Source organism: Grampus griseus (genome assembly GCF_964374135.1).
Source record: "Grampus griseus genome assembly, chromosome: 5".
Classification (NCBI taxonomy): Eukaryota; Metazoa; Chordata; class Mammalia; order Artiodactyla; family Delphinidae; genus Grampus; species Grampus griseus.
Genome location: NC_138998.1, coordinates 6,713,478 through 6,734,304, shown reverse-complemented (window position 1 = coordinate 6,734,304; position 20,827 = coordinate 6,713,478). Strand labels below are relative to the sequence as shown.

At 39.7% G+C, this 20,827-nt stretch overlaps 1 pseudogene across 1 annotated transcript; it reads left to right on the top strand.

The window, feature by feature from the left end:
• Positions 1-8,491: 8,491 nt before the first annotated feature.
• Positions 8,492-9,296, top strand: LOC309822674 (centromere protein U-like; annotated as a pseudogene). Its single transcript has one exon. The product of its transcript is annotated as a centromere protein U-like (transcript).
• The last annotated feature ends 11,531 nt before the right edge of the window (positions 9,297-20,827 follow it).

Sequence of the window (20,827 nt, the reverse complement as noted above, 5' to 3'; positions counted from 1 at the left end):
ATTCGTTGTCTATTCATGTATTCCACAGATGCAGGTACATCAAGTTGATTGTGGAGCTTTAACCCGCTGCTTCTGAGGCTGCTGGGAGAGATTTCCCTTTCTCTTCTTTGTTCGCCTGCTCCCGGGGCTCAGCTTTGGATTTGGCCCTGCCCCTGCGTGTAGGTTGCGGGAGGGCGTCTGTTCTTCGCTCAGACAGGACGGGGTTAAAGGAGCAGCTGCTTCGGGGACTCTGGCTCACTCAGGCCGGGGGGAGGGAGAGGTGCGGATGCGGGGCGAGCCTGCGGCGGCAGAGGCCAGCGGGACATTGCACCAGCCTGAGGTGCGCTGTGCGTTCTCCCAGGGAAGTTGTCCCTGGATCCCGGGACCCTGGCAGTGGCGGGCTGCACAGACTCCCGGAAGGGTGGTGTGGATAGTGACCTGTTCTGGCACACAGGCTTCTTGGTGGCTGCAGCAGCGGCCTTAGCATCTCATTCCCGTCTCTGGGGTCCGCGCTGATAGCCGCGGCTCGCGCCCGTCTCTGGAGCTCCTTTAAGCAGCGCTCTTAATCCCCCCTCCTCGCGCACCAGGAAACAAAGAGGGAAGAAAAGGTCTCTTGCCTCTTCGGCAGCTCCAGACTTTTTCCCGGACTCTCTTGCGGCTGGCCGTGGCGCACTAATCCCCTGCAGGCTGTGTTCACGCTGCCAACCCCAGTCCTCTCCCTGCGCTCCGACCGAAACCCGAGCCTCAGCTCCCAGCCCCACCCGCCCCGGCGGGTGAGCAGACAAGCCTCTCAGGCTGGTGAGTACTGATCGGCACCGATCCTCTGTGCGGGAATCTCCCCACTTTGCCCTCCGCACCCCTGCTGCTGTTCTCTCCTCCGCGGCTCCGAAGCTTCTCCCTCTGCCACCCGCAGTCTCCGCCCGCGAAGGGGCTTCCTAGTGTGTGGAAACTTTTCCTCCTTCACAGCTCCCTCCCACTGGTGCAGGTCCCGTCCCTATTCTTTTGTCTCTGTTTATTCTTTTTTCTTTTGCCCTACCCAGGTACGTTGGGAGTTTCTTGCCTTTGGGAGGTCTGAGGTCTTCTGCCAGCGTTTAGTAGGTGTTCTGTAGGAGTTGTTCCACGTGTAGATGTATTTCTGGTGCATCTGTGGGGAGGAAGGTGATCTCCGCATCTTACTCTTCCACCATCTTCCCGATTCCCCTCACTAATTTCTGTACTAAATATTCTGTCATGTATTTCTGTTTTCAGCCTGTAGGTCTCTTGTGGATAGAATGTTCTGATAGTTTATTACTTTCTATAAGGAACACTATTTCCATATAATGGCTGTAAATTTGCTTCATCAATTGTCAATGGAGTTACTCTGTTTTTTAACACATGATGATTTGTTGCACAATTTTGTTCACATGAGCCAAACTGTAATTTCCTCAACTGAGTCCAGACACAAGAAAAACAGTCTATCTTCAGTAAAAGAAGATCAGAAAATCTCAACCCACCAGTCCATAATTGTAGCATAAATCAGTCACCCACCTCCAGCCATGTTGGAAACAGAGCCTGAGAGAAATTAGCTCTTATTCTATCCATGGGTGAAGATCCAATATGCACCACTACACATACAGAAAATCCAGTCACAGAAACCAAGGTGAAAACTGATACAAAAATGGAGTTCTGGCAAAAAGGAAAATGAAACTTCCCTATGGAAAAGCCTCCACTACTAAAAACATATGCAAGCCCACACACACACACAAAACCACATATATACGTACATAGAAGATAACTGCCTTTAAAGAAAAACTCGTAGAAATGATAAAACACAGAAGATATTCATGTAATGATAAAATTCATGTACCAAAAAGTACATGAGAGACTTCACCTTCTTGATAGGAAGGAGTAGATTGTGGAAGAGCAATTCTTCCTCCAAAAACAACTAGAAAAAATTGCATACAGTACCAAAAAATATCTATTTGAAGGCTCAGAGAGCTGCAAGGCAATTAGGACAGAAGAAGCCAAGAAAGGTTAAGCCAAGTAAAGCCATTTTTATCTTCAAAGCATTTGCAAATTCTTGGCGTCGTGTAAAAATCTGGGAAGAGGACTACAAACGTGGAGCTCCTGACAAAGTTAGAAAGATTAGAACTTGGGCCGCCTCCTAAGGCAGCTAATAATTGAGTGCTCAGGTTCATAAAGAGAAAAGAAATGGAGAGAAGTGTGACACGTCCCACCCAAGGCTTGTGTTGGATGCATACACTGAATGGAGCAAAAATCTAAGAGGTTAAACAAAAAGATGCTGAAAGGAAGGAAGAATTTTGAACACTCTCAAGTGCCAAGGAGGCAAAAATAGGAATTCAAGACCAGAAAGTATAAGGCTCTAGTAAATATTTCAGCTGGGACTTCAAAATGGCTACATGCCAGGGACAGGGATAAACCAAATATCATACGATATCACTTATATGTGGAATCTAAAAAAATGATACAAATGAACTTATTTACAAAACAGAAATAGACTCACAGACATAGAGAACAGACTATGGTTACCAAAGGGGAAAGTGGGGAGAGGGATAAATTAGGAGCTTGAGACTAACAGATACACACTACTATATATAAAATAAACAACAAGGTCCTACTGTATAGCACAGGTAACCATAGTGGAAAATAATATTTTATATATATATATATGAACTGAATCACTTTGCTGTACATCAGAAACTAACTCAACATTGCAAACCAGCTGTACTTAAATTTTTTAAAAAAGACATGGATGAAAGAAACTGAAGACAATACAGATGGAAAGATACACTGTGTTCTTGGACTGGAAAAATTAATGTTAAAATGACCATACTGCCCAAGACAATCTACAGATTCAGTGCAATCCTTATCAAAATACTAATGACATTTTTCACAAAACTAGAACCAAAAAATTTTAAATTTGTATGGAAACGCAAAAAAACCCAAATAGCAAAAACAATCTTGAGAAAGAACAGCAGAGCTGGAGGAATAACACTCCCTGACTTCAGACTATAATACAAAGCTACAGTAATCAAAACAGTATGATACTGGCACAAAAACAGACACATAAATCAATGTAACAGGATGGAGAGCCCAGAAATATACCTACACATTTATGGCCAATTAACCTACAACAAAAGAGATGAGAATATATAATGGAGAAAAGACAGTCTCTTCAATAATTGGTGCTGGGAAAACTGGACAGCTACATGTAAAAGAATGAACATGGAATATTTTCTTAGACCATATACAAAAATAAACTCAAAATGGATTAAAGAACCTAATGTAAGACTGGAAACCATAAAACACCTAGAGGAAAACATAGGCAGAACACGTTAACATAAATCTAGCAAGTTTTTTTTTTTATCTGTCTCCTAAGGCAAAGGAAACAAAAGCAAAAATAAACAAATGAGACCTAATTAAACTTAAAAGCTTTTGCACAGCAAAGGAAACCACTGACAGTACAAAAAGACAACCTACTGAATGGAAGAACATATTTGCAAATGATGTGACTGATAAGGTGCTATATCCAAATCTATAAACAGCTCATACAATTCAATATCAAAAAAAAAAAAAAAACCTGACTAATAAATGGGCAGAAGACCTGCACAGACTTTTTTCCATAGAGGAAATGCAGCTGGCCAGCAGAGACATGAAAAGATGCTCAACATTGCTAATCATCAGGGAACTGCAAATCAAGTCCACAGTGAGATATCATCTCACACCTGTCAGAATAACTATCAATAAAAAGACCACAAATAAATATTGGTGAGGATGTGGCAAAAAGGAATCCTCATACACTGTTGGTGGAAACTGGTGCAGCCACTGTGGGAAATAATATGGAAGTTCCTCAAAAAACTAAAAATAGAACTACCATGTGATCCAGCAATTCCACTCCTGGGTATATATCTGAAGAAAATGAAAACACTAATTTGAAAAGATACATGCACCTCAATGTTCCTAGCATCATTATTTACAATTGCCAAGATATGGAAGCAACCTAAGTGTCCATCAACAGATGAAAGGATAAAGATGATGTGGTATATATATACTATGTAATACTACTCAGCCACAAAAAAAGAGCAAAATTTTGCCATTTGCAGCAACATAGATGGACCAAAGGGTATTAGGCTTAGTGAAATAAGTCAAAGAAAGACAAATACTGTATGATATCACTTATATGTGGAATCTAAAAAATGAAACAAGCAAATCAATATACAGAAGAGAAGCAGACTCACAGATATAGAGAACAAGCTAGTGGTTACCAGTAAGGAGAGTGATGGGGCAGGGGCACGAAAGGAGTAGGTGATTAAGAGGTACAAAATACTATGTATAAAATACATAAGCTATAAGGATATATTGTACAGCACAGGAAATATAGCCATATTTTATAATAATCGGAATAGAGTATAATCTATAAAAGTACTGGAGCACTATATACTTTAAACTAATATAATATTATAAATCAACTATATTTCAATTTATAAAAAGAGAGAAAAGAGAGCAGTGCATTCAGAGAGGTATTGGAAGGACAGGAATAGAAACACAGATGTAGAGAACAGACTTGTGGACACAGAGGGGGAAAGGGAGGGTGGGATGAATTGAGAGAGTAACATTAACATATATACACTACCATGTGTAAAATAGATAGCTAGTGGGAAGCTGCTGTATAGCGCAGGGAGATCAGCTCAGTGCTTTGTGATGACCTAGAGGGGTGGGATGGGGAGGGAGGGAGGGAGGGAGGGAGGCTTATGAGGGAGAGGATATAGGTATATATATAGCTGATTCACTTTGTTGTACAGCAGAAACTAACACAACAATGTAAAGCAATTATAATCCAATAAAGATATTAAAATAAATAAATAAAAATTAAAAAGAGAGAGAGAAAGGTAAAGTGGAGGTGAACCACAGCAACCCAGCTGACAGGCAGCACCAAGGCTCCCAGTGTTATGAGTGAAGCCACCTTGGACATTAGAGCCTTCCCAGCCCCGATCGAGCACAGCTGCATGAGTGAGCTCAGCCAGCAGTGTGCAGAGTAGAGATAAGCTGTCTCTGCTGAGTCCTGCCAGGATTTCTTGACCCACAGAATTTTACACAATAAATGGTGTTGTTTTAAGGCACTAGGTTTTGGGGCGGCTTGTGATGCAGCCATCTAATAAGCCATCTCTTTCCCCTACCTCCTCATCTCTATTACTCAACTGCATTCCAGATCTCATCTGTCTGGGTGTTTTTAGGAAGCCAGGAAACGATGCCCAGGTAGAAAATCCTCCCTGGAGCCAAAATGGGCCAGCAGGCTTGCTTCCTGCCCACATTTCCCAAGCCAGTCTTGTCCCATTTCCACTTTGCTTTGCCTCAGATAAACTTTTAGGAACTTTCCCCATTTCTGATTTATTCTGCAACACCTCTGTCTCATAATAGCAAGGCCACTACCATATTCAGCTTGGATCTTCCCTCAGAGACCCTAAAATCACAATTTGCATATGGTTATTTTTGAGCATGAGAAGTATCTGGAAATGTGCATATGTATATCTGTATGCACTTACTTATTTTTATTTGTATGCCCTAGGTCTCAACCAAGTCAAAATTACATTTAATTCTATATATATTTGAATAATACAACCTAGATGTCTACCTCTTTATATGTCTCCCAGTGCCAACTAATAATGTACCAATTTCTGACAAAAAGCCCCTTTTAATTCTCTATAAAAGATTCTTTAACCCAATTTGATTTATTCAGTAGTCACAATATGAATATGAATTGACCTGGAGAGATTATTCAGTGTTTTTAAGAGATCTAAACTGTTTCCAATAGCAACCAGAGAATCAGCTTGACATTTCAGACTATGAAAACCTTAGAGTTCATCCATATGATGAGCCCAGCAGAGAACTGGGTGGTTTATGCATTTTAATCATCGATAATTTGGGTGGTTGCTGATGAGAAGACTTTAATGTGAGGAACTTGGAGAGTGTCCCACGGAGAGTTGCCAAGGTAATTAAAACAGCCTTGTAAATCAGTTTTAAGAATATGCCAGGCTGCCCATGTGACCACCAGCCTGTCTGACCCTCCCCTCCCCTCCCCTGGCCACCCCCATCTATTCGCCAGACGTTCTCAGCCTTAATTGAAATTGACAACACAGTGATGACCAAAATGTGCCATGGTTTATACAGCACATACTACTTCATAATCTCATAGGGAATGTGATACGAAATGATGAGATAGGTTGTTTACACCCTGCCGACTTTCTGAAAGTGTGTTACATAGCCTACATTAAAAAAATGCAATGAGGATTAACACAAGGTAATAGCCAGGCTTGGGCGTTTTTAAATGTATATAGGAGAAGGTAAAGAAGTAGAAATTAAATCCCCAAAAATGCTAAATGAAGAAACCTAGGATATGTGGATATAAATGTAGCCTTGACAATATAGCATGGAAGAGAGATGGTGGGAGGGGAAGGAAAAAGCACACTCAGAGTGGGATGAAGGAGTTGGAAGAAGAGATAGTGGAAGCGATAGTGGAAGCAGAGTGCTGACATATACTGGGTTCCAGTCTCCATATAGTGAGCTGCTCTAGAGCTTTCACGTGTCTCATATAATCTTCATGGGATTTGGTGAGAACATTGAGACTCAGAGCTGGAGTCTCACCCAAAGTCTCACAACCAGAAAGTGATGGAATATTATGCCTAACTAACCTAAAGCTGTATGACTCCAAAGCCAATTCTCCTTCTGCCCCCAAATTCTCAGTCAACAAGGAATTTATTTAAGGGCACTAAACAATAGAATAAATAGTCTTATGCAAAGCAGTTAATTCATGCATGCAAGGGTGGGTCTATTTTCAGAAGTCAAGTATGTTGTAATGGTGAGGCATTTGTACACAGTGGTTAAGGGCACAAGATCCAGAATAGGCAAAAAAGAAAATTTTTGAATCTTAGTTGCATCACTTCCTAGCTGTGTGATCTTTGGCAAATTACTGCACCTCTTGGACCTTCACTTTCCCCATCAGAAAAGTGAAAACAGTTATGCCTAGTTGATTGGATGTTGAAAGGATGACACAACACAATACAGAATGCTTAATAAAGAGCTCTGAACACAGAACTTAATACATGTAAACTATAATAATCTATTTTATTCTCATTCCTATATAGATGATTATTAAAATGATTTTTAATAATTTTAATGATTTTTTTCTTTTGTTAAAGCAACTTTATTGAGGGGTAATTTACATACCACAAAATTCTCTCATTTTATACCTACAACTCAATACTTTTTATTAAATTACAGAATTATACAGCCATCACCACAATCTAATATGAAACATTTCCACCATTCCAAAAAGAAATCTCATGCCATTTGTGTTCATCTCCATTCCCACCACCAACCCCAGGGAACCACAAATCTTCTTTTTCTCCCTACCCTTATTCTAGCTTGGAACAAAGGTCAACACTATTGGACTTACCTGGTGGCGCAGTGGTTGAGAGTCCGCCTGCTGATGCAGGGGACACAGGTTCATGCCCCAGTCCGGGAAGATCCCACATGCCACGGAGCGGCTGGGCCCGTGAACCATGGCCACTGAGCCTGCGCGTCCGGAGCCTGTGCTCCACAACGGGAGAGGCCACAGCAGTGAGAGGCCCACGTACTGCAAAAAAAAAAAAAAAAAAGGTCAACACTATTAAGAAAAATATTAATTAAATATTAATATTTTAAAATACAAGACTTAAAAAAATTTACAAAGAAAATCAGTTATATATTACTCTAAATGATCACTCAAAGTAGAAGGTGTAATATTGATGTTAAACCAAACCGACAATAGTGATTAAACCTTGCCAACGAAAGCTCATTATTCAGACAACATTTAGTAATAGGTCATAATGCAAATTCTCCTTTGAAAAAGATAAATATATATGTATACATGTGTTATTCTTCTAAATTTGTGTAACCCTTTACATTTTATAAGTAAAAAATGTTTTTGTTTAAAAAAAGAAAATCAGTTATAAACACAATTGTCAAATCATTTTAATAATATGATATGGTGAAATATGTGCTTTATTACTAATGAATTAAATAACAAGATCTAGTGTTGGCTCCAATAACGACTATAATTTTAAAGTAATGATGAGTATTAATGATAATTTGAGTATCTGCAACAAGTATGATATGAAAGAAAGATGATTTCTTATTTTACTAGTCTAAATGGAAGTTTTTACTGAGTGAAAAATTCTTTAAATTCTATGATGCTTTACAATTTTCAAAAGTTTCACACACGTAATTTAATATAATCCCATAATAACCCTTTTTATTTCCACTACCCTTATCTTGCCCCTTCCCTCCTCCTTCTCCCCACTGATAGCCACTAGTTCATTCTGTATAAGATGGCCATGATTTTACTGAAGTATTTACAGGTAAAATAACATACTCTCTGGTATTTGCTTCAAAATACTTTAGCTTAAAAAGGGGACTGGAGAGAGTGGTGGGCAGGGATGGCCCCGCCGGGGTGATTGCGGTGCTCTGGTACGAGATGTTCAAAGAACACTGTAGGAAGAACACACTCCACGAAAGATACCCTCCTCTACACAGCACTCTATATATGCTGATGAGGAAGAATTCTCCAAACACTGCGGATCATCTATCCCCTCAACTCCTCAAGGAAAAGAAGCACAAAGAAGTTTGGACGCTTCTGAAATTGAAGCAAGTGAAAACGAGTCTGTAAAAATTAGTGCAAAAAAGCCAGGAAGAAAACTCAAGCCCATTAGTGATGAATCTGAAAGCACTGAAGAAAGTGATATAAGAAGAAAAGTTAAACCAGCAGACAAGATAATACACGACAACATGAAGCTGTTTCAGCTACAGCATCTTCAGAACTTTCAGAGAAACCAGCTGAATCAGTCACGCCTAAAAAGATAGGACCCCTTAGTGCTGAGCTCTCTGTTGAAAAAGAGACCCTGGCAACAGAAAGTCAACTGAAAACTCAGAAAAAGATGTTTTGTGGCAAAAGGAAGAAACCAAGAAGTGAAGTCACAGATTTGGATACTTCCGACTGTGTACCTATTTGGTGTTTAAAAGAAAAGCAGTGATATCATGGAGTTAGATGTTGTTTTGTCTGCATTTGAGAGCATCCCCTTAGAGTATAAACAAAAAATAGACTCAGAATTTGTAAGGAAGCCATCAACAAATTTCATTCTAATTTGAAAGAAGAACTCATCGAACTGCTTAAAGAAATCCAGATGTTGAAAACTCTGAAAAGGAAGAACGCTAAGATGATCTCAGATATCGAAAAGAAAAGGCAACTTTTGTTTTGTCTTTTTGTGTTTGTTTTTTTCTAATTTCTAACTTGCCTTTTATTTTTCTTTCTTTCTTTCTATTTGGCTGCATTGGGTTTTCGTTGCTATGCACAGGCTTCAGTAGTTGTGGCTTGTGGGCTCTAGAGCGCAGGATCAGTAGTTGTGGTGCACAGGCTTAGTTGCTCTACAGCATGTGGGATCTTCCCAGACCAGGGCTCGAACCCATGTCACCTACACTGGCAGGCAGATTCTTAACCACTGCACCACAAGGGAAGCCTGGGAACCCATTTTTAAAAGGTAGAATTTAAGACATCCAGTTCCCTTTAGCATTTTCTCACAAGCATGAGTAGTGATACGACCACCATTTCTAGGATCTATGTAATGAGCTGCAGCCAATAGAATAGTCTCGTTTCTGTTTCATCCAAATTCTGCAGTTTACTCAGTTATTGCCTGTGGCTCCTTGCATAAATAGATCTGGGGATATTTGTCTCCAGTTAAATTATTTTATGAAACTTGAAATTACCTTCAGTATTAGTGTTATCTTTCTTTGAGAAATCAACTGCCAAATAACAAAGAAAATTTTAGCTAAACCTCATCTTACTTACAGATTTCAGCCAGAAAAGGGTTTTCCACATTTAGTACCAACCCTACCCACCTGTTCTCTATCCCTTTTGTAGATAGAACCCATAAAAGGTAAAATCCAAGTACTCTATGAAGAAATAATGTATTCTAAAGAGAAATAGACTCACAGACATAGAAAACAAACTTATGGTTACCAAAGGGGAAAAGGGTAGGGAGAGGGATAAATTAGTAGGAGTTTGGGATTAACAGATACAAACTACTATATGAAAAATAGATAAATAACAAGAACCTACTTAAGGCACAGGGAACTATATTCTATATCTTGTAATAACCTATAATGGAAAAGAGTCTGAAATTTATATATATATGTATAACTGAATCATTTTGCTGTATACTTGAAACTATCACAACATTGTAAATCAACTAACTATATTTCAATTAAAAAAAAGAAATAATGTATTCTTCCATGAAAATTCTACGTACATAAATTCTTTGGTCCTTCCCTTTTTTTCCCTCACAGATATAGCGGAAGCCCAGAGATGTTTAGATCTTTTCCCTTCGTCTGCGGTTACCTTCATGGTTGCTTGTGATTGAAAGCTTTCCAAAACCCACTTGGGCCTCTGAGCAGCACTCCAGCAACTGCACGTTAACCTGAGTAACTAGAGACTACAGCTAACAGACCTCACACCTGTGTTTTCCCCACTGCCAGCCTTTCACACCCACACCTTGTTACTAAAGCAATTTAAAGAACTGTATTCTGAAAAGAAAATTTTTTACATGTTATTTTTCCTTTCTAGATGTCTCACTTCAATTAGATAGGACATTGTTCTCCCCTTACCAGGCTGATTAACCCCTGGTGCTGCCCCATCTGTGTATGTGTGTGCTCCATTTTTCCATTTATCAGCCTTTGGTTGCACTTATCCACTGACCTGTCTATTGCTCCTTCTAGACAAAGAGTTTCTTCAAGGCAAGGGTCATCTCTCACATGCTTCTAAATCACTAAGCATCTGACACAATGCCTGGTGCACAGGAAATATTCAAAAATTGGTGATGAACACATGGCCCATACTACATTCTGTCCAGTGGGTAAAACCACGTCTTACACCTAAGTATTTCCATGTCAGCTTTGCTATTCTTAACTTCAATAACTGCTATGTGCCTAAATATGGATATAAAGTACATATTTATATTGCTCAGTTGGCCCTTTCCATCTGTCTTCTGTTCTAGGAAATTTCCTTTATTTCTCTGAGTATATCCTTCATTCCAGTTCTCATTCCAAGAGACTACCTTTTCTCCTAAAACTCCCATTAATTGAATGTTACACCTTCTAAATCTGTCCTCTCTCTTTCTCTCTCTCTCTTTTTCTCTCTCTCCTGACATCATATTCATACTTTCCATTTTTTATCTCTTTGTGCTGTTTTCTAAGAGAAGTTTCTTCAGCTTGGGTTCTCAGTGGTATCCACTGGTTCATCTATTAAATTTTTTCCAATACTATATTTCTAACTTACATGCAGTGAAATGTGCAGATTTTAAGTATAGAGTTTGATGAATTTTAACAAATGTATATATCCACCTTTATATCCAAGAACTCAATTTATTACCCACAGATCCATGCTGAAAGAATGATGAGAAAACAAACTTCAGAAAAAAGAAAATAAATCTCAAAGGAATAGATAAATGCATGAACTATTAGAAAAATTTATTCTTAAGTCTAAATAATTGTTTGTTAAAATATTCAAAATAATCTGAAACTAGAATTCCAGTTGAAATCAAGATGGGAGATGGAGAGGGACTTCCCTGGTGGTCCAGTGGTTAAGACTCCACACTTCCACTGCAGGGGGCATGGGTTCAATCCCTGGTTGGAGAAATAAGATCCCACATTTCATGGGGCATGACCAAAATAAAATGTGCAAATAAAAATGTGTTTAAAAAAAAGATGGGGGGCTTCCCTGGTGGCACAGTGGTTGAGAGTCTGCCTGCCGATGCAGGGGACACAGGTTCGTGCCCCGGTCCGGGAGGATTCCACATGCCACGGAGAGGCTGGGCCCGTGAGCCATGGCCGCTGAGCCTGCGTGTCCGGAGCCTGTGCTCCACAACGGGAGAGGCCACAACAGTGAGAGGCCCGCGTACTGGGGAAAAAAAAAAAAAAAAAAAAAGATGGGAGGTGGAGAAAGGAGAGGAAGCAGAAGACATAAAAGCATGCTACATTTTTTGTATTGTTTAATGGAAGGCTACAGAGATACTACTTAACTGCAGACATTAGAACAATGCATTTAATATGGAGACACAAAAGACCCCAAATAGCCAAAGCAGTCTTGAGGGAAAAAAACGGAGCTGGAGGAATCAGACTCACTGCCTTCAGACTATACTACAAAGCTACAGTAATCAAGACAATATGGTACTGGCACAAAAACTGAAATATAGATCAAGGGAACAGGATAGAAATCCCAGAGATAAACCCACACACCCATGGTCAACTAATCTATGACAAAGGAGGCAAGGATATACAATGGAGAAAAGACAGTCTCTTCAATAAGTGGTGCTCGGAAAACTGGACAGCTACATGTAAAAGAATGAAATTAGAACAGTCCCTAACACCATATACAAAAATAAACTCAAAATGGATTAGAGACCTAAACGTAAGACTGGACACTATAAAACTGTTAGAGGAAAACATAGGAAGAACACTCTTTGACATAAATCACAGCAAGATCTTTTTTGATCCACCTCCTAGAGTAATGGAAATAAAACTAAAAATGAACAAATGGGACCTACTGAAACTTAAAAGCTTTTGCAAAGCAAAAGAAACTACAAGCAAGGTGAAAAAACATCCCTCAGAATGGGAGAAAATATTTGCAAATGAATCAACAGACAAAGGATTAATCTGCAAAATATATAAACAGCTCATGCAGCTCAATATTAGAAAAACAAAAAACCCAATCAAAAAAATGGTCAGAAGACCTAAATAGATATTTCTCCAAAGAAGACATACAGATGGCCAAGAAGCACATGAAAAGCTGCTCAACATCACTACTTATTAGAGAAATGCAAATCAAAACTACAATGAGGTATTACCTCACACCAGTTAGAATGGGCATCATCAGAAAATCTACAAACAAATGCTGGAGAGGATGTGGAGGAAAGGGAACCCTGTTACACTATTGGTGGGAATGTAAATTGATACAGCCACTATGGAGAACAGTATGGACGTTCCTTAAAAAACTAAAAATAGAATTACCATATGACCCAGCAATCCCACTACTGGGCATATACCCAGAGAAAACCATAATTGAAAAAGACACATGCACCCCAATGTTCATTGCAGCACTATTTACAATAGCCAGGTCATGGAAGCAACCTAAATGCCCATCAACAGACAAATGGATAAAGAAGATGTGATACATATATACAATGGAATATTACTCAGCCATAAAAAGGAATGAAATTGGATCATTTGTAGAGATGTGGATGAGTCTAGAGACTGTCATACAGAGTGAAGTAAGTCAGAAAGAGAAAAACAAATATTGTGTATTAACACATATATGTGGAACCTAGAAAAATGGTACAGATAAACCGGTTTGCAGGGCAGAAATTGAGACACGGATGTAGAGAACAAGTGTATGGACACCAAGGGGGTAAAGTGGTGGGGGGGTGGTGGTGTGATGAATTGGGAGATTGGGATTCACATGTATACACTAATATGTATAAAATGGATAAGTAATAAGAACCTGCTGTATAAAAAAATAAAATAAAATTCAAAAAAAAAGAACAATACATTTAAGTGTGCATGTTAAAATCTAAAAGTAATCATAGTAGAGTAATTAAAAAGTGGACACCACATCAGAGCAGTTTGGTAAGGCCATTGTGAGAAGGTACTACTTGAGCTAAGACCCAAAGGGTGAGAAGGGTCCTGTGATGCAAAGATCTAGGGAAAGCATATTTTAGGCAGAGGAGATAGCACATGCAAATGTCTGGAGGCAGCAAAAGGATTGGTGTGTTTGAGAACCAGAGAGGAGCCCAGTATAGCTGGAGCGCCAAACAAGAGTGAGAAAGAAGCACTTAGATCTGAAACGTAAGAAAGAGTCAGACCATGTGAGGCCTTTACACAATGTTAAAGGGTTTGGATTTTATTCTAATTTTTGAGGGGTGACCCTGAAGTGAGTTTTGTTTGTTTGTTTGTTTTATTGACATATAGTTGATTCACAATATTATATACATTTCAGGTGTACAACATAGTGATTCACAATTTTTAAAGGTTATAGTCCATTTAAAGTTATTGTAAAATATTGGCTGTATTCCCTGTGTTGTACAATATATCCTTATTTACTTTATACATGGTAGTGTGTACCTGTTAATTCCCTCCCCTTATCTTGTCCCCTCCCCCTTCCCTCTCCCCACTGGTAACCACTAGTTTGTTCTCTATATCTGTGAGTCTGTTTCTTTCTTGCTGTATTCACTAGTTTGTTTCATTTTTTTTAGATTCCACATATAAGTGATATCATAGAGTATTTGTCTTTCTCTTGCATTTCTCTGATGATTAGCATCTTTTCACATGCCTGTTAGCCATCTGCATGTCTTCTCTGGAAAAATGTCTATTCAGTTCTTCTGCCCATTTTTTAATTGGGTTGTTTGTTTTTTTGATATCGAGTTATGTGAGCTGTTTATAGATTTTGGATATTAGCCCCTTATCAGTCATATCATTTGCAAATATTTTCTCCCATTCAGTAGGTTGTCTTTTCATATTGTTGATGTTTTCCTTTGCTGTGAAAAAGCTTTTAAGTTTAATTAGGTCCCATTTGTTTATTCTTGTTTTTGTTTCTTTTGCCTTTGAAAACAAAAAAAATATTGCTACAGTATATGTCAAAGAGTGTTCTCCTTTGTTTCTTCTAGAAGTTGTATGGTTTCAGGTCTTACATTTAGGTCTTTAATCCATTTTGAGTTTATTTTTGTTTATACTATTAGAGAATGTTCTAAATTCATTCTTTTACATGTAGCTGTCCAGTTTTCCCAGCACCATTTGTTGAGGAGACTGTCTTTTCTCCATTGTACATTCTTGCCTCCTTTGTCATAGATTAATTGACCATAAGTGAATGTGTTATAAAATCATTATGGAGAACAAGTTTCAAAGAAAGAAAAGTGGAATCCAAGAGGCTAAGTCAGAGGTGATGGAGATTGGATTGGGAAATGGCAATGGAGATAGAAATGAATGGATCGGGGGAAAATTTTAGAGGGAACACTGACAGCCCCTGGTGGTGATGGGCTGTACATGAGGGTGAGGGAAAGGAGAAAGTTAAAGATGATTCCCAGGCTTCTGGGTTTTACAATCAGGTGAATTGTTTTTATAGTTGGGTAAATGGTTTCTATAATCGAGTGAGTGGATTTTATAATTGTGTGGCCCTTACTGAGTTGGGAAAGTAATTTGTCTGAGAAGAGAACAAGGAGTGAAGACCACAGGCCTCCTTTACATGCATCCAGATGCCCTTTTAGATGCCCACGTGCAGGTGTCTGTCCACAAACCTGGGGTTCTTTTTTTTTTTATTGAAGTATAGTTGATTTACGATGTTATGTTAGTTTCAGGTGTACAGCAAAGTGATTCAGTTATATATATGTATATATATTTTTATATATAAATATATATATACATATATATTCTTTTTCAGATTATTTTCCATTATAGTTTTTTATAAGATATTGAATATAGTTCCCTGTGTTATACATCTATTTCATACATATTAGTGTGTATCTGCTAATCCCAAACTCCTCCTTTATCCCTCCCCTACCCACATTCCCCTTTGGTAACCATAAGTTTGTTTTCTGTGTCTGTGAGTTTATTTCTGTTTTGTAAATAAGTTCATTTCTATCATTTTTTAGCTTCAACGTATAAGCAATTCCCATGTGTTCCTCTACCAACATGGAAACATCAACTTTTATTTCCCTGAATACCAAACTACATTCTTATGAGCTCTGAACACACAGAGTACAAGATACTCTGTTCATTTGGTAGAAATGGCATTCCTCCCCGAAAAGGCACTAATATCTTTACCGGGGGTTGATGCACAAACTTGAATAGAAAAAATGATTTCCACAACATCCACCTGAAGTTTAGCACTTCCTTCAATTCTGAATATAGGCAAAAAACTGCAGTATTATTTGCTATACCTGTGACTGTGTTACAAATACAATTACAAATATTTTCCTATCATGTCAGAGGTGTTCCAAGTATCTCAAAATGTTATTTATGCTCATCATTACTTTGAAATATGCCAGTTATTTGACCTGACACTAGATCTTTTTATTTAATGTGCTATTAAATAATATGATATTTAATATCACAATATTTTAAAGATTTGATAATTTTTTTCAGTATAATTGGTTTTCTTTGTAATCCCATGCATTTTTTTTATGCATTTAAAAAACATTATTCTGGGCTTCCCTGGTGGCGCAGTGGTTGAGAGTCTGCCTGCCAATGCAGGGGACACGGGTTCGTGCCCCGGTCCGGGAAGATCCCACATGCCGCGGAGCGGCTGAGCCCGTGAGCCACGGCCACTGGGCCTGCGTGTCCAGAGCCTGTGCTCCACAACGGGAGAGGCCACAACAGTGAGAGGCCCACATACCGCAAAAAAAAAAAAAAAAAAAAAACATTATTCTGAGAAGAAACCCACAAGGTTCATCAGACTCTAAAGTTTGTCAAGTGCTTAAAACATGCCCAGTTCCTATTAGCACTACGTAAGTTTTAATTAAACAAATAAATTTCATGGGTTACTGGTGGGAGGGGGTTACAGAGTCATGGACTGGGAAGGCTAGGAATGGAGAAAAGCAAGTGAAAAAGGAAACAGGAAAAATATAATTTCACTAAATAAAATCCCAATATGTGTGATATGATCCCACTAATGCCTGTTTATATAATTTTATGCTTATTTATAAAGCAAAATTGTAAAACAATGGACAAATTTTAAATCTCATAAGTGTTGGAAGTCATTTTCCTAACACTGTCTTCAGAGTTCAAAGATAAAATAATAAAAAGCCAGAGTTAAGGCATCTGCAGAAAGACCAAGCATAGCAAATTCATCCACTGAGACTATACACCCTGCCTTTCTCTGATTGTAGAACCAGTCCCAACTTACTGAATTTCAGGAAATTTTCATTAAAAAGTAAGACAGGTGAGAATTTAAAGAAAACATTATCATCTGTTCTGTGAAAATCTCTTTCAAAACACTTACGGTTTCTTGGCAGTTCACTTGAGAACAACAACAAAAAAGAGGCAAATAATGTGTTGTAAGATATATTATGAGAAAGCCAGGCCACACCTTCAGAGTCCACCAGGGTCCTTCCCCAGGATCCCCATCACCCGCAGACCTCCTGGCATGGGTGACGCTCTCTGATCTCGCCATGTCTGAGGACTATTCCCTTTCAGTCAGTTAAGTCCAAAGTGAGCCTCAGTCTTTCCAGGTTATCCTTCTTGCAAAGAGGAGAGTCATAGGTTACCAGGGGTCCCCAACCCCTGGGATCTAATACTTGATGATCTGAGGTGGAGCTGATGTAATAATAATAGAAATAAAGTGCACAATAAATGTAATGCACTTGAATCACCCCGAAAGCATCCCCAACCCACAGTCCTTGGAAAAATTGTCTTCCACGAAAACGGTCCCTGGTGCCAAAAAGGTTGGGGACTGCTGGACCATTATACTGTAGGCACCATCCACTAAGCTTCCATCTACCCTCAATCCATTTTTCTTACTGAAGCCAAAATCATTGTTTCTAAACACAAATGTGATTCTCTCAAACTCTCCCTCCAAAAACCTTTTAGTCTCCCCCATTTCTCTTTGGATCTGGACAAAACTCCTTCACGTGGCTCCAACGCCCTGTGCGGTCTCACCTGAGCCCACCTCTCCAGCCTGACTCACCACCATGTTCCCTGCATCTGTGCTCTGCACACTCGGCCCTCCTGTCCCCTGACCTCCCTGAGCCTCCCTCTCCTTGGGGCCCTTCGCATGTGCTCATGCCTGTGACTGGAATGTCCTCCCACCTCCTCACCAAGGTAGAGCCTGTGAATCTTTGAGACCCAACCTCCATCCCAGTTTCTTCATACTTTAGCCTCTCTGAGATTAGAGTGTGTCCTACAAGTGAGTGGAGTCTTGTGAGTACTGTTGGCCCGGATGCAAGTCAATTCTTCCAACAGTTTGCCTCTGCCAGTCATCTCAGGGAATTACCAGTCTGAAGTCACTTTAAGTTCTCTCCTTGAGTTTTGGGACATATTACTGATGTGAATTCAGATGGAGAACACTTAAGCACTGACTTGACGTTGAAATTCTCGAGAGAGTTTTCTTTTCCTCCATCAGCTCAGTGCCGACATTGAGACAAGTAAATTTCCTTGCTGTCCCTTTCCGTGAGATCATTTATTTCTCACTTGCCCTTTTATTGCGGGGGGCATCCCAGCTTCATGTGGAGGTTCCTTTTTAGGAATTCCCTTGTGGATGAGTTTTTTCTCAGTGGTACATAGAATAACCATGCATCATATAAAAACTGCCTCTTAAGTTTCGATGAAATACAGAGGTTCAAATTCCCCAGTTAGAGGCTTTCCTGGTATTCTGTATGGCTCCAGTCTTCCCACCCATCACAGCGTAACTTCAGCTTTGTTTCTATGTGTGGTTAAATCTACCTCCCTTTCTAAACTGTAAGCTCTGTGAGGACTGAGACATGAGACTATATTTTTTTCATCGTGGCAATTCTAGAGTCTTCTAAATATTTTTCCAGCTCATACACCCTTTGAGCTACTTCATGCAGTTCTGGGAACAGAACTGTGGCAGATTCAAAGCCCAAACTGGGGCCATGATTTCCATGTTCTTGGTACATGGAGGCTTTCTACTTTCTGCAGATTAGAACCTCCCAAAGTTTCCCAGCTTGGCTAGAACTTACTGTTCACTCCTCAAACCCGAATCCCCTGAAAGCTAAGTTCTCTCCTTTGTCAGTTAACACAGCTTTATGCATTCTTCCAAAAAGAAAAAAATGAGCCCAGTTCTCCCTCCTTGCTTCCCCATTCCATTATAAAACTAATCATATTCAGATAATTGCACCAGCTCCTCCTTCAGACATCATATAATAAGGTAATGCTTATGGGTATAAAAATCATTTAATACATTAATGCATTTTTTCAAGTTTAACATTATTTACTAAAATCTTTATTACCCAAAGCATGGAGTGAAAAGGAAGGATGGAGTCAGTTAATACTAATAAGGATTTATTTACTAGTTTTTTCTGTTAGGAAGTAAAGATGACTACCATTTCCTTTCAAATAAAGAAAAGCGAAGGGGTTTCCTAGGACAGAGTTGATGATCCAGGAATCATCTTGCATAATAATAATAGTTATTGGGCTTCCCTGGTGGCGCAGTGGTTGAGAGTCTGCCTGCCGATGCAGGGGTCACGGGTTCGTGCCCCAGTCCGGGAAGATCCCACATACCGCGGAGCAGCTAAGCCCGTGAGCCATGGCCACTGAGCCTGAGCATCCGGAGCCTGTGCTCCACAACGGGAGAGGCCACAACAGTGAGAGGCCCGCATAACACACACACACACAAAAAATAATAATAATAATAATAGTTATTTGCTTGGGGCTTACCACAAACGGTAGATGCTACTATTGTGTCTTTTAACAAATGGGGAACTCATAGCTAGGAATGGTTAATACTTGCCCACAAGGTCATAAATCTACAAAGTGATGGACATAAGATTTGAACTCTGGTAGTCAAATGCCTCTTAGTGAAGAAATGAATTTCAAAGCAGAAAATGATGGCTGGTTTCTCATTGCAATGAAAACGTATTCCCTTTAAACCTTAAAATAACTTGTTTGTTCATAAATGTAGGTAATTGTGATACACTTTGGGAGGATGTGGCCTTAAAACACAGCTTCTACCTCCATATATATGCTGGAAAATTTAGTTTTAAGTATTGATTAGTCAGAAGCCATTTCCTTCACAGTCAAGACCATTTTAAATCTTCTTTTTTTTTTTTTTTTTTTTTTTGCGGTACGCGGGCCTCTCACTGTTGTGGCCTCTCCCGTTGTGGAGCACAGGCTTTGGACACGCAGGCCCAGCGGCCATGGCCCACAGGCCCAGCTGCTCCACGGCATGTGGGATCTTCCCGGACAGGGGCACGAACTCGTGTCCCCTGCATCGGCAGGCGGACTCTCAACCACTGCGCCACCAGGGAAGCCCTAAATCTTCTGAAAGAAATAAACATTGAATTCTAAAGTCCCTTATTTACATAGTGATTATGCATATTTACTTGCCATTTATGACTCTTTTTTTTTGGCCAGTATACAGTAGACATTTATTAAATGCTGCATTGATTGGATGATGGATGAATGGATGGATGGATGGATGGATGGATGGATGGATGGATGGATGGATGGATGGATGATGGATGGATGAATGGGTAGATGGATGCATTGATGGAAGGATGGATATCTGGATGAATAGATGGATGGATAGATGACGAATGGATATATGGGTGGATGGATATCATGGACTCTTTCTTGGGCACCTGGGTAAGATCTACTCTGACTGGGTGTTTTGATCCTTGGCTCTTTCAGTTCTCTTTTGGTGCCTAATAAGCTACTCCAAAACTTGGTTAAAAAATTAACAATTTATTATTTCTCATGATTCTGTGCGTTAACTAAGCTCAGCTGGGTGGTTTTTCTGTTCCACGTGTTGTTGGCTGGATCACTCTTGTGGCTGCATTCAGCTAGGAGCTGGGCTGAGCTGCCTTGGTGTTCCTCCCCGTGGTTTATCTCTCAGTGATGTATCTCATCCTCTAGGCATTCTCCAAATGGCCTTGCATGTGTAGCAGAATATCCTGGACATCCATTCAGCATGGCAGCTGGGTTCTACGAGAGAGAATTCCAAGAGGACCAGCCCCCAAATGCAAACACTTACCAATAGTCATACGGTCACACCCAGACTCACTGTGGGAGGGGTCACAGAGAACATGAATCCAGG